Raw genomic sequence first — 14,101 nt, 5'->3', positions numbered from 1 at the left:
GGACCAGAAAAAAAATTCAGAGGCATCCCTAGGTTTATGTCAAATGGTATTTAAATCTGTAAAGGTTATATGGCTCGATCAATGTGTTGAAACAATGACCAACCACTTGCAAAAAGAAATCTGATGACTAATTTATGTGAATAAAATATTTAAGTGTAAATTGTAAAATAAAAAAATTAGAAGCAAATGTGGGTGTGTATGTCATTGACAGATAAAAGAATAAAGGTGGAGGTTGAGAAAAGTTTAATTCTAAAATGTATAACATTTTCCCCTGTTTGCTCTTTCTACTTTAATTAAATTTTAATCCTAATACAATTAAAATGCTTTTTATTATAGCAAATATATAAATTAGCTCATTTATGGTATATTTGTTGTCTTGCTTGGAAAATCCTCTGAGTGTGTGTGTATGTCTGTGTGTGTCTGTGTGTGTGTGTACTTGTATGTACATATTAAAAACACCCCCTGAAAATCAGACTAACATAATAACATTTAAGAGTATGGATTCTGACAATGTGGCAGACTTAATTTCCAACTCTGCTTGACCTTAGGCAATTCAATTAATCTTTTTATGCTCAATTTCCTTATCTGTAAAATGGAAATAACATTTCCTAACTTACTGGGGTGTCCTGATAATTAAATTACTTGGAATACATAAAGCACTTACAACAGTAGTTGGCAAATTTAAGAATTATATTTGTGCTATAGTTATTAAAATACTGCTAGTGAACATGAGAAAGTATGTAGAATTGAAAACATGCATGTGACAATACACACTAACATGACTAAAGTTATTTTACCTTTATTTTGTTCAAAGAAATGCAATTTAAACATAAATGAATATTTATTTTTAACCATAAAAATGACAAACCAAAAAATGTCACCTGTCAGCAAGTTTTCAGGGAAATAAGCACTGTTAATTGGTTTAAAACTTATTTTATTTTTTTCTTATTCTTAATTAAAACTTAATTTCAAACTTAGCAGTGGAACTTGGCAATATCTAATAAAATATTAACAGTGCATGTACTTTTAATCCAACAATTCTCTACCAGGAATATATCCTATGGAAACCCTATATGGATGAATGTTTAGCTGCAAAAATGATCTTTCTAGTGTTTAGAAATTGGCATAATTTCTTTTTTTAATGTCTGATAGAATTCACAGTTAAAACCATCTAAGCCCGGTGCTTTATTTTCTGAAAGGTTATTAATTATTTGTTCAATTATTTTAATAAATATAGGCCTATTCAGATTATCAGTCTCTCTCCTTGTGTGAGTTTTGGCAGGCAGTCTTTTAAGAAATTGGTCCATTTCATCTAAGTTATCAAATTTGTAGGCATAGAGTTAATTCTAATATTTGTTTGTTATCAGGGATTGATAGTGTTGACTCCTCTTTCATTTCTACTAATTCTATTGGTAATTTGTCTCTCTCTCTCTCTCTCTCTCTCTCTCTCTCTCTCTCTCTCTCTCATCTATCTTTTGGTTACCCTAGCTACAGTTTTATTGCTTCTAAAAATATGGGCCAGGCGTGGGGGCTCATGCCTGTAATCTCAGCACTTTGGGAGGCTGAGGTGGGTAGATCACGAGGTCAAGAGATCGAGACCATCCTGGTCAACATGGTGAAACCCCGTCTCTACTAAAAATACAAAAATTAGCTGGACCTGGTGGCGGGTGCCTGTAATCCCAGCTACTCAGGAGGCTGAGGCAGGAGAATTGCCTGAACCCAGGAGGCGGAGGTTGCGGTGAGCCGAGATCGTGCCATTGCACTCCAGCCTGGGTAACAAGAGCGAAACTCCATCTCAAAAAATAAAAAAAATAAAAATAAAAATATGATCAAAGTATAAATTTTGAGTCTGATTCTCTCTATTGGTTTTTATTTTCAATGTTATTTATTTCTACAATAATTTTTATTATTATTATTATTATTTTTCTGCTTAATTTGGCTTTGATTTTGTCTTCTTTTTCTAGCTTCCTATGGTGGAAACTTAGATAACTCTAAATCCTTCTTCTTTTCTAATAGACACATTCAATGCTCTAAATTTCCCTGTAATATTTCTGCTGTATTCCACAAATGTTGATAAGTTGTATTTTCATTTTGTTCAAAATATATCTTAATTTCTCTTAGTATTTCTTTTATTCATGCTATTTAGAAATGTTCTGTTTATTCTCTAGATATTTTGAGATTTTTCAGCTTCTTTCTTTTAATTTCTAGTTTAACTTTGTTATGATCTGAGACCAGATGTCATATTATTTCTGTACTTTTAACTCTAAGATGAATTTTATGACTGAGAATATATTATATCTCAGTCATTGTCCCAAAGGAACTTGAGGAGAATGTGTACTCTGCTGTTGTTGGATAAAGTATTCTCTAAATATCAGTTACAGCCAGTTGATCGATGGTTCTGTTCAGTTTGACTGTGTTCTAACTGGTGTTTCTGCCTTATGAAACTAAATTACTGATAGAAGGGTGGCAAAGTTTCCATCTGTAATAGCAAATTTATCTATCAGCTTTTGCCTCATGTATTTTGGCCCTCTGTTATTAGACACTTAGACATGAAGATTGGAGAATTAACATTTTCGTTATTATAAAATACCTCTCTTTATCCTTGATAATTTTCCTTGTTGTGAAGTCTGTGTTGTCTGAAATTAATATCGTGTTTTGTTGACATTCTCTGTCTTTTAACTGGTATATTTAAACCGTTCAGATTTAACGTGATTATTGATACAGATGGAGTAATAGCTACCATATTGTAACTATTTTCTATTTATTGTTCTTGTACTTCGTTTCTTTTCTTTCTTTACACGCTTTTTCTGGTTTGAATTGAGTACGTTACATGATTCCATTTTCTCTTCTCTCTTAGAATATCAAGTATACATCTTTTAATATTTTTAAGTGACTGCACTAGAATTCGCAACATATGCTTACAATTAATCTAGGTCTACTTTCAAATAACATGATACCCCTTCAAGTTTAGTACAATACTGCATAACAATATTCTCATTCCTACAGCTTGCCCCTTACAACATTACTGTCATTCATTTTCCTTATATACAAGCTATAGACACTCAATATATTGTTGGTATTCTTATTTTGAACAAGCAGTTGTCTCTTTTATCAAGTAAGAATAAGGGAAATACAGTATTTTACCTTCACTTATACCTTTTCTAAAGCTCTTCCATTTCGTATGTAGACCCATGTTCCTGACCAATGCTCTTTTCTCTAACTTGATGTTGTTTACAAGAGTAAATATTTGGAAACAGAATAAATATTCGTCAGTAGGATAAAACCATGGTAAATTCATATAATGGAAAATGATTAAGCTGTTGAAAATAATTGCAAGCTTCCACACTTCACCTGTTCTCCACCTTCCCACTGGTAAATGAATCACAGCTGAGGAAAGTTCACGAGGAAAAAAATTTCAGGCATCTTATGAGCATATTTCACAGAGAATTAACCTTCTCTGCTTCCTCTGTGCTTCTGAGAGCGTTTTCCACTGTTGGTGGGGTGAGAGAGGCTGTGAGGAAGGAGAACAGAGTGCCCAACAGCACACAGCAGGACACAGAATGTAGACTCCTGGGCTTGAGTTGTGGGGGTGCTCAGAACAGGGTCCCCATTAAGGTTTGCAAAGTGCAGCTCTCACACCACGGGGTCAGGTAGCTGGGGAAGGGCTATTCCTCTGCCCTGGTAATTACTTGAGTTGTTACTAGAGGAGCTGGAATATGACTGATTTCCCCCACCGAGCATTCACTTTGCCTTCCCCTCATTCAGAAAACTAGGCTTCGTTGTTCTCCTGGCTTCAAGAAAGGGAGAAGACTTTCCCAGAGGAAAAGGGGGGAAAAGTATCTTTTTTTCTTCATAACTTCAACACAACCTAGACCCTTGGAAGAACTTCAGAATTCTAGGTATAGGCAACATTTCAAAGAGAACTTCAGGACTCGAAGTTTTCTCCAGAGTGCAGGTAGAGAAGCAGAGAGCAGTATTCTCTGCAGGGGTTCCTGCAGCCTATACCCTAAGCTGAACCTTAATAGGAGGAAAGTAACCCAGAAAAGTTTCTAGGACCCTAAAGCAGTAGTACCTGGCACAGATTCCTTAACAAAGGCCAGGAAAGGCAAGAAAGTCAATGAAGGCAGGCAAGGCTTTAAGCAAGCTGGCAAAATTTCTAGACAATGGTAAAGCCCAGGAGAAGCTTGCATCTCAATCCCCATGTGCTTGCGGTCAGTGTGATTCTTAGGGATGGACCCACATAAACAGAGAAATGGACCAGTGACTCAGACTAGACAACGGGATAGGCACGTTGGCAAATGTCAGGTGGTATTGAGGATCAGACAGCAGCCTTCACTCTATGAACCCGGGCTCTATATAACCCTAGAAACAACCTGTGTTAAGAAAGTGAGAGAAATCCCTAGTTTTACTTAACTTAAACTTCTATAATTCTTATAAAATGACTGCTCAAAATGAATGTTGAGTTATACAAAATAAAGTTACAATTATTAAATTCTCATGGTTCTAAACTAAGATTCCAATCTGATCATTTTAATGATCATTTTAGCCTCAGACTTTCCTGGGGTGATGATGTGAGGAGAAGAAAGAATAAAGACAACTATTACCAAGTTGCTGGGTCTGAAAATCCCATCCCACTAAGGATTAAGACAGACCATTTCATACCCAAACTGAGGAAGCCAGCAGCCCTGATCATAAATAAGGAATTAATGAGTGCATCAAAGACAATGTTGAGACTGCATAAAAAATGAACAGTTCACACCTTATTTTTTCGAAGTTAACTTTTTTTCGGCTTGAAAACCTGATAAATGATTTCAATTAACAGTTACAGAAAAAGAAAATTATATTGCAAATTCATGCAAAATCTTTCTTCAAAATCACTTGCTTAATTACACAAATCAATTCTTCAGACTGAAAATCTAGTTCTAAAATAGAAAGTAGGAATGTTTCTGAAGTAGTCGCATGGGTAAGGTGAAAATCGCAGGGTGGTCTGCTCTGGCCTTTATTTTATAAGGATGAAACAACATACATATCACAGAAACCTAGTCTTTTATAACCCAAAGTTGCTCCATCAAGAACTCAGCATAGTGTAGTACATTAGAGGTCTAAGGAAGTGCTTCAGACCTAGTTCATTCTCCTCTTCAGGCAAAATTAACAGTAGCCCCTTTAACTCTGAGACAGTTCCAGAATATGTTCATTCTGGAGCAATTAAGAGTTGCCAAGCAACTCAAACAGGCATGTGGATGCTCCGTTATGATCCAAAGAAACCTTTGTCATCATCAGCATCGCCATCGTCATCACTGCCATTATTATCATTGCCATCATCATCATTATTATCATCACCTAAGAACCTTGCAATCATCTGGATGAAGGCCTAGATGCTAAACTGACTCACCCTGTAGCTGGTGGTTTAACTTTGGCAGTTGTTTTCCCTGCTCTGGGCCTCTGTTTTTGCATGTGTGGCTGAGTGGATGGTCTCGATAAACATAGAGGACCCTTCTGAACATTATTGTCTCACATTTTCCCCGACTTTCTTAGTCCATGAATCCTTAAGGTCTTTGAGGGCAAAGATTTTGTCTTGTTGACCACAGCATTCCTCAGAGAGCTTGTCTGTGCTTGTCTTAGAATATGTGCCTAATACTGATTGGCCAGTGTAAATTAGAGTTGAGTATTTTTGTTTTGCGGGGATCGGGAGCCTGTGAAAGGGATGGCAAAAGACAGAAGCAGCATTGAAATGCATTGCCCATTTGGAGATGGGCACCCTCCCTTGATCACTGGGCAGGTAATGAGCCTGAAACCTTGGTCCCTAAACCCCAGAGAACACATGAGTGTTATTCGGCCTGTTTGCTTGTATTTGACTACTTTATAGCCCTGTTTAAAATAAAAATAGGGATTGCTTTTATGTTTTATTTCTGAATCATGGCTGTGCCTTGGAGGTGGTGTGGCCTCGTCTGTTTGATTCTGAGTGGTGGTGCTGCCCCACCATATCCATATCATTAATATCATTAATAACTAAAGTATGATCCTAGAATAGGGAGTCCTTGAATAATTTTTACTAGTCCTTGTTATAGATAACATTTTAGACTCTGACTACACAAACACAGATGCAACAAATAATACTCCAACAAAAAAGGCATCAATAAGTGTAGAAGACAGGGGAAAAAAATTTCCTGGAACATGTCTAACTGGAGGAAACTAGGGTATTTGAGCACAAATCTTGGTCTTGAACTTCTGGGCATCCCAGGAAATGAAGAAAATAGAAAGATGCAGGGTCTCAGAACAACATCATAGCACTGCATGAAGAAATGTACATTTCTTAGTCCATCAATTCATCTGTAATATGTACTGAGTAATACAATGAGCAAGAATTTTCTGTATCAGCCATTACTTCATAATAAATTATCCATTTTAAGCCCATTAATGGCTGAAAATAACAACCTAAAATTTATTATTTCTCCTGAGCCTGTAAGTCAGTTGGATGATTCTATTGATCTGGGCCAATACCAGCTAATTTTAGCTGAGGTAACTCATGCTCCTGTGGTCAGCTGGTGAATCAGCTAGGTTAGCTGTCCAGGGTGGCCCCAGCTGACACAGCTTTTCCTGTTCCACATAGTTGGTCTCTTATCCTCTAGCAGGCTAGCCTGGGTTTGTTCGCATGGTTACAGGGTTCTAAAAGACACTAGAGAGATACACAAAGCCTTTTAATAGACTCAGAATTGGCACGAGTTTCCTTCTTTAGCATTCTTTTGGTCAAAGTGAGTCACAAGGGTAGACTAGAGGGGAGAGGAAATAGACTATTTCTTTTTAAATTCTTTTTAAATTTATTTGTATTTTATCTTCAATTCGGGGTGCATGTGCGGGGTTGTTATATGAGTTTATTGCATGATATCAAAGTTTGAGGTACAATTGATCCTGTCACCCAGGTATTTAGAAAAGTAACCAGTAGGTAGAATTTCAGGCCTTGACCTCCTCTCTCCCTTCCCTCTCTAGTAGTCCTCAGTGTCTATTCTTACCAGCTTTATGTCCATGTGTACTCAGTGTTTAGCTCTCACTTATAAGTGAGAATATGCAGTATTTGGTTTTCTGTTTCTGAATCAATTTTCTTAAAATAATGGTCTCCAGCTGCATCCATGTTACTGCAAAAGACATAATTTAATTCTTTTTATGATTGCGTAGTATTCCATCATGTGTATGTTCCACATTAGCAATAGACTGTTTTTGCATAGGAGGAGCTTCAAAGTTAAATTGAAGGTCATGGATACAGGGAGGGAAAATATTTGAGCCTTTTTTGCAATAAACTTACCACTGTTAACCAAAATTAGTCACATCCTCTCCACAAACAAAATACATTAAACCCTTCTAAACCCCTCACACGCCCACAAATGTCTCATCCAATATGATGTCATACTCCAAATTTAACATATTGTGATCTATATCTACTCGAGTTCCATATGCTCTTGATTTTGAGAATTATGAACTCTAAAGCCAAGCCATAAATCTCCACACACCCTACATACAAAGTTGAAGTGGATAGTAAAATGACAATAAATTCTCCCTTTGGAAAGAAGGAATAATGGGAGGTATGTAGCAGCCACTGGTCTATGGGAATTCTGAAATCCTACTGTGTAAACAAGGAGGGAGAGTGTTACCTGATTAGTTCATGGTTCTGTTCTCTGAGAGTGGTTGCTGATTCATCATTTTTCAAAGATCTTGACATCACTGAGATACCATTTCTTTTCTATCACTCTCTTTGACTACTTCTAAAAAAGATGGCCTGTCTTGGCAATGAGTTGCTTTTCAAGCCTGCTTCTTGAACTTAAGAAGTTCAGGGCCCAGGAATGTCTTTAAAAAAAAAAAAACCTCAGTTATTTTATTATATACTGGTGGCATTTTGCCAATTCAATTCCATTAAAAACCTCATGGATCTTCTATGTATCTTCTATGCATTGTTTACTCCATGCTTCAGATTCCAAAACTAAAATACCCTTTGAGAAAGACCTTTCTCTTTGAAGTTGCAGTTTGGGGTTAGGCCTCCATGTTTTTCATCTTCTCTTTAGTCTATCTGGGAACATCTATATAACATTTAAAGGCTGGTTCTGCTAACGTATCTATGGCTAGCTACTAGATAAACCAGAGAGTGCCTGGTATAGACTAGCTTCTATTGAAAGAAGCTGACTGACTGGGCTCTGTTCTGTATGTTTTCTTATCCTCCATCAGTATAGCTTTCACTTGTTTCATTAGTGGTGGCAGAGTTCCAAAAATTACTAAAAGTACAGTCCTTGTGATATCTCACCTTGGCACTCACACACTGTCCCATCTTCTGCATTTCACTGGATAAAGAGAGTCACAAAACCAGCTCACATTCAAGGGTAGAAAATAGACTCATCTCTTCATGGGAGAACCTACAAAATCACTTTTCAAATAGAGCAGATACAGTAAGGAAAAATAGTTTAAGTCCACTTTGCAATGAACCTACATTATCAATAACAATTTAGTGAAAACAACAACAAAAAAACCCTTAGAGACCTTCCCCATGTAGCTGGGTCTTAAACAAGGCCAGGAGCTCAATGTTGAAATCAGGTTCTGGAAAGAAAAGTCCATGGGTTTTAAAGGTGAGAGATGGGTGTTCCAGAGGTTTCTTTGAAGAGCGCGAAACCTACCTAACTCCAACATTTGAAGATGCCCCTGATTTGGGTTACCTACTTGCAGATTTATTTAAATCCAAGATTTAAAGCATCCAGTATTGCTAATGTTGCTATTTGCAGTCCTGACTCTCTCCAGATGAAATAATCAAAGAAGCTCAGAGAGCAAGAGGAAAAGAAGCAACATAAATGGGTGGGAAAATATGAGATAAGCAATAAACAGTGGGCTCAGGCAAAGGATGGAAGCCCAAGGGTGGAGAAACAGTAGTTGTAGACCTAATCTGTTAGTATCCTGATGAAAGGTGTTACTGTTGTGGCCTCATTAAGACCTTCAATCTTCAGGACCATATAAATCTGGACTGCCTCTGGAATGGTTCTGGTAATGCTTTCTGAAAACAGTGTGTGTTGCCTTCTACTGAGATCCTGGAGCTGTCAGTTCCTCAGGAGGTTCCAGAGGAACTGGGAATTTCAGTAGGTTTCTGTGGCTAATAATAGAGCTGGAAAACATATGGACTCCCTACAGGTTAGGAGCCCAAGGTGATGCAGAGAGGACATCACTGACTTTTGAGAGCAGCAGAGAAACCTTTTATTGGAGGTCACACAGCAAGATCATGAATGTTGCTCAGTGGGTCTCCACTCATGAGAAGCATGTGATCGTGGACAATGCAATGTTTTCTGGTTCCAGAGAGTCTAGAATCTTAAAAGTCCTCTTACTCATCACAGGAATTCATTCCAGAACTTTCTGGACCTCTCTCAGGGACAGGTGAGAAGTGTCTATTCATTGAGACCATCTATGCATTTTGAGGTGGTTGTTAGAACCCCCTTATTTAGTCTGCTGTGACCTCTGATAGCTCACTGGGGACTATCCAGAGACTCCATGAAGTGACTCCTGCATCTGGCAGCAGGAATGCTTTTGTTCTAATGAGTTCCTCAGTTTCTGCTCTATGGCTTGAGTTATGTGGCTTCATGTAATGGCCCAGATGTGGTGGGATTGGCTGTTCCTTCTGTAGAGACTCCAGAATGATAAAAACACATAGAAATGGTCACAGACACATTCACAGTGGAGTTGGATGTCAGAAAGCACTCAGGGCCTTGGAGTAGGGAAGTCATCCCAGGCAGTGGGCTTACTGAATCATTGTCCTAGATACGGAGCACGTTCTTCTTTTTTTTTTTTACTTTAATTTGCCTTTTTTATTTTTAAAAAATGTGAGATTGGGTCATTGCCTCTGCACTTCTTCCTCAAGAACTGACACATCCAGTGCGAATGAAGCTAATGACGAGAGACAATATTTTAATGTTAATTAGATATTCCATGTGTCTTAGTTCATCAGAGAACTATTGCTCTTTTATGTATCAGATGAAAGCAGAGTTCTTGCTTGGAGGAAAACAGAGTACACAGTCAAAAAGGGGAGCATTTTCAGTGTTGTAATTATTCAAATGATTGTTGCTTTTTAGAAAAGCAAAAGATTTTGAGAGGGCAGGGGGATACTTAGCAGGAACACAACTGCATGGCAGGAAGCCACTGCAGGGCTTCTAAAACCCTCTTTTCTCTCTTTCAGCAAACGTTGATAAAAGCTGTAATCTCCAGTTAGAAAACAACCTCTAAGAGAGTTTCTCAGTGGCCTCATTAGACAAACAAGAGGTGGTAGGACCAAGTCTCTTTCTGACTAGACCTGCCCAGGAGGAAAGGGACCAAAAGGTACACAGAAAGCCCCTGGTGTCCGATGGCTCCTGGAATATGCCAGCACCCAGATTGCAAGAAGGGCACTGAGCACACAAATGATGTGTATATACCTCTTTAAGGTGGTTTTTAAAATAATGATTGGAAAAAGAATGAAGACAATTGCAATATTTCTGTGAACTCAATTGTTCTATGTATGAAATAACATGTTGGACTAGCTCAGTGATTCTAAATGAAGACTACAGAGTTCTTTCCTGTGACCTCTAGGGAGAAGAGTAGAGTTACAACATTACAGTGGAGATGCGTTTAAAATTACATATGGCCAAATGAGCTCCTGTCATTGATGGGAATATGTTGTATCTTTCTGCTAGGTAGAGACACGAAAAGGTAGAGAGTGAGCTATATAATTGTCCTGTCAACTCTGTAATTCCTTAATTTGGAAATTAGTTGATCCCATTTGATAGGTGAATCAATGAATAGTTAAATTACTGACATATATGTATAAAATATTCATTTGTTTTCTGTTTTCTTTCTTTTACATTTGAAGTTTTGGAACTATTTTAGATTTACAGAAAAGTTGGAAAGAGAATTCCTATATAACCTTCACCAACTTATCCTTAATATTTGTATCTTACATAGGTTTATGTTTGTCAAAACATTTGTCCTCTACTGTCAAATAATTCCAAACTTTATTTGGATTGCACATTTTCCCATTCATATCCCTTTTCTTTCCCAGGACACAATCTAGGTTACTATGTTGCATTTAGGAAATACTTATTATATTGTGTAAATTTTAATGCTGTGTATTGGTTTGATGGACTTACAAGTCAAAGAATGATTTATGATCTCCGCTTTATACAACCTGGAGGCTGGAAGAAAAAAACACATCTGTGCAGAAACATCTGTGAATGCTTGTCCTTAGATCTTCAACACAATGCACTAGGTTTGAGGATGCAGTCAGTGGGAAGACCTTCCCTAGAAAGACCACCTTGTTGATCACCAGTCTATACTGGCGATGTTCATTATATACCAGCAAAGCACCACATGCTGACTGCATGGAAACATGGCAGGGATTGGTTGTTAGGATGGTCTGAGTAGGACCAGTCATTGCACTGGATGAGTCAGTCAAACAAATTACTACCGATAAACAGACTCAAACAAGTTGCTTCTCATTATGTATTAAATTTTTCTTTACTTTTCTTCTGGTTCTTTGGCATTATGCAAACTCAACTTGAGGTGTGTAGATAATCATTCATCATCAAAAATAATAATTCAAATAAAATTGGCATAATGTTTTTCAAATGGGTAATATCTGCTTTGATGAAGGTATGGGAAACTGGGCACAGCATTGAACTGCTGGAGGAAGAACAAACTGTTGCATTCTTCAAGGTTGTAATGGACTTTTTACAGTCCAGGACATCAAAATATGCATATTTGTTACCCAAGTTAGCCAAAAGATATTCACAACAGTGTTGTTTATAACAACAAATTAAAAGCAACAAAAAGATTTGATCAAGATTCTTTAAGCAAAATTATAGAGCGATGGAAGCAGAATCAATATGTAGCTTTAAAAAAATAACATTGTAGAATAATATTTAATGACATTCTATTACAAAGAGAGAAGATTAATGTATAGTATAATTTCTTTCTTTTTTTGAGACAGGGTCTCATTCTTTTTCCCAGGCTGGAGTGGCACGATTTCAACTCACTGCAACCTCTTCCTCCCAAGCTCAAGTGATCCTCCTGCCTTGACCTCCCGAGTAGTTGGGACTCAGGTGTATACCACTGCACCCGGTACACGGTATTTTTTGTAGCAACAGGATTTTGTATTTTTTGTAGAGAAAGCGTTTCACTGTGTTGCCCAGGCTGGTCTCAAACTCCTGAGCTCAAGCAATTCTCCCACATCAGCCTCCCAGTGTGCTGAGATTACAGGTGTGAACCGCTGAACCCTATTGTTCTTTTGTGTTGTATATATATTTCAGACAAGATACAAATATATACATTTTGCAATATACAAATATATACACATATATTTGTATATCGAAAGTTATTTTTACTAAATATATTAACAGTGATTACCTGTGGGAGGTGGGGGATTTTGAACAGCTTTATTGAAATATAATTTACATACCTTACAGTTCCTCCTGTTTGTCTGTTCTAGACATTTCCCATAAACGAAATTATTCAGTGTGTGGCTTTTTTTGTCACTGGTTTCTTTCATTTAGCATCATGTTTCCAGGGTCCATCCATGTTATAGCACGTATTGGTAATTCATTCTTTTTTTGTTGCTAAATTATAAAGTTTTATTATCTGGATAAATATTATATTTATTTATTTATCATTTGATGGCCATTTGGATTGTTTCCACTTTTAAGGCTATTATAAATAATTCTGTTATAAACATTTATGTACAAGTTTTTGTGTAGACATATATTTCCAATTCTTTGGTATATACTGAGGAGGATATTTCAGGGTCATATGGTAATTTTGTTGCTTAACTTTTTGAGAAACCACTAGACTGTTTTCCAGAATGACTGCAACATATTACATTCCCATCCGAAATATGAGATTGTCAATTCCTTTACATTTTCACCCACACTTGCCCTTATCTGTCTTTTTGAATATAGCTACCATAGGATGTAAAATGATATTTCATTGTGGTTTTCGTTTGCATTTTCTTAATGGCTAATGGTGTTGAACATCTTTTGCTTATTGATAATTTGGATGTCTTTTTTAGAGAATTATCAGATCCCATTCCAACTTTTAATTGAGTTATTCATATGTTGATTATTTAGTTGTATGAGTTCTTTATATAAATTCTATATATTCTGTATACAAATCCCTTGTGACATGTATGATGTGTATGATTTTTGAATATTTTCCCTCATTCTGTGAGTTGTCATTTCACTTCCTGGATAGTATCATTTACAGCATGGAAGTTTTTGGGTTTAATAAAGTATATTATAATGAAGTATAATTTTTCTATTTTTCTTTTGTCCCTTATGCTTTTGGTATCATAGCTAAGATACCATAGCCTCACACAGATCACAAAGATTGACTCCTACGTTTTCTTCCAATAATTTTAGAGTTTCAGCTTTTTTTTTAGACAGAGTCTCACTCTGTCACCCAGGCTGGATGTAGTGGTGCGATCTTGGCTCACTGCAACCTCTGCCTCCCAGGTTCAAGTGATTCTCCTAACTCAACCTCCCAAGTAACTGGGACTACAGTCATGTGCCACCATGCCCGGCTAATTTTTTGTATTTTTAGTAGAGATGGGGTTTCACCATGTTGGCCAAGTTGGTCTCAAACTCCTAACTTCAGGAGATCCACTCACCTCAACTTCCCAAAGTGCTGGGATTACAGACGTGAGTCACCACACCTCACCTAGCTTTAGATCTTACGCTTAAATTTATTTTCCATGTTGAGCAAATGTGTGTAAGTGTGAGGTTGAAGTACAATTTTATCCTTCTGTATGTGGAAATCCAGTTGTCCAGCACCATTTGTCGTAAAGAGTATTCGTTTTCCATTGAATGATCTTGGCACCCTTGTGAAAACTCAAGAGACTTCAAATGCCAGGGTTTGTTTTCTGGATTATCAGTTCTACTCCTGATGCTGTACCACACTGTCTGGATCACTGTAGCTTTGTAGTAAGCCATGAAATTGGGAAGTTTGAGTCATCCAACTATCTTCTTCTTTCCCAAGATTGTTTTTTTCTATTCTGAATTGCCTGAATATTTGTATAAATTTTGTGATCATTTCTAATCATAACTTTCTGCATTCT

Source organism: Saimiri boliviensis, chromosome 14, assembly GCF_048565385.1.
Source record: "Saimiri boliviensis isolate mSaiBol1 chromosome 14, mSaiBol1.pri, whole genome shotgun sequence".
Classification (NCBI taxonomy): Eukaryota; Metazoa; Chordata; class Mammalia; order Primates; family Cebidae; genus Saimiri; species Saimiri boliviensis.
The sequence above is the reverse complement of the archived record's forward strand: the minus strand, read 5'-3'. Positions refer to the sequence as shown.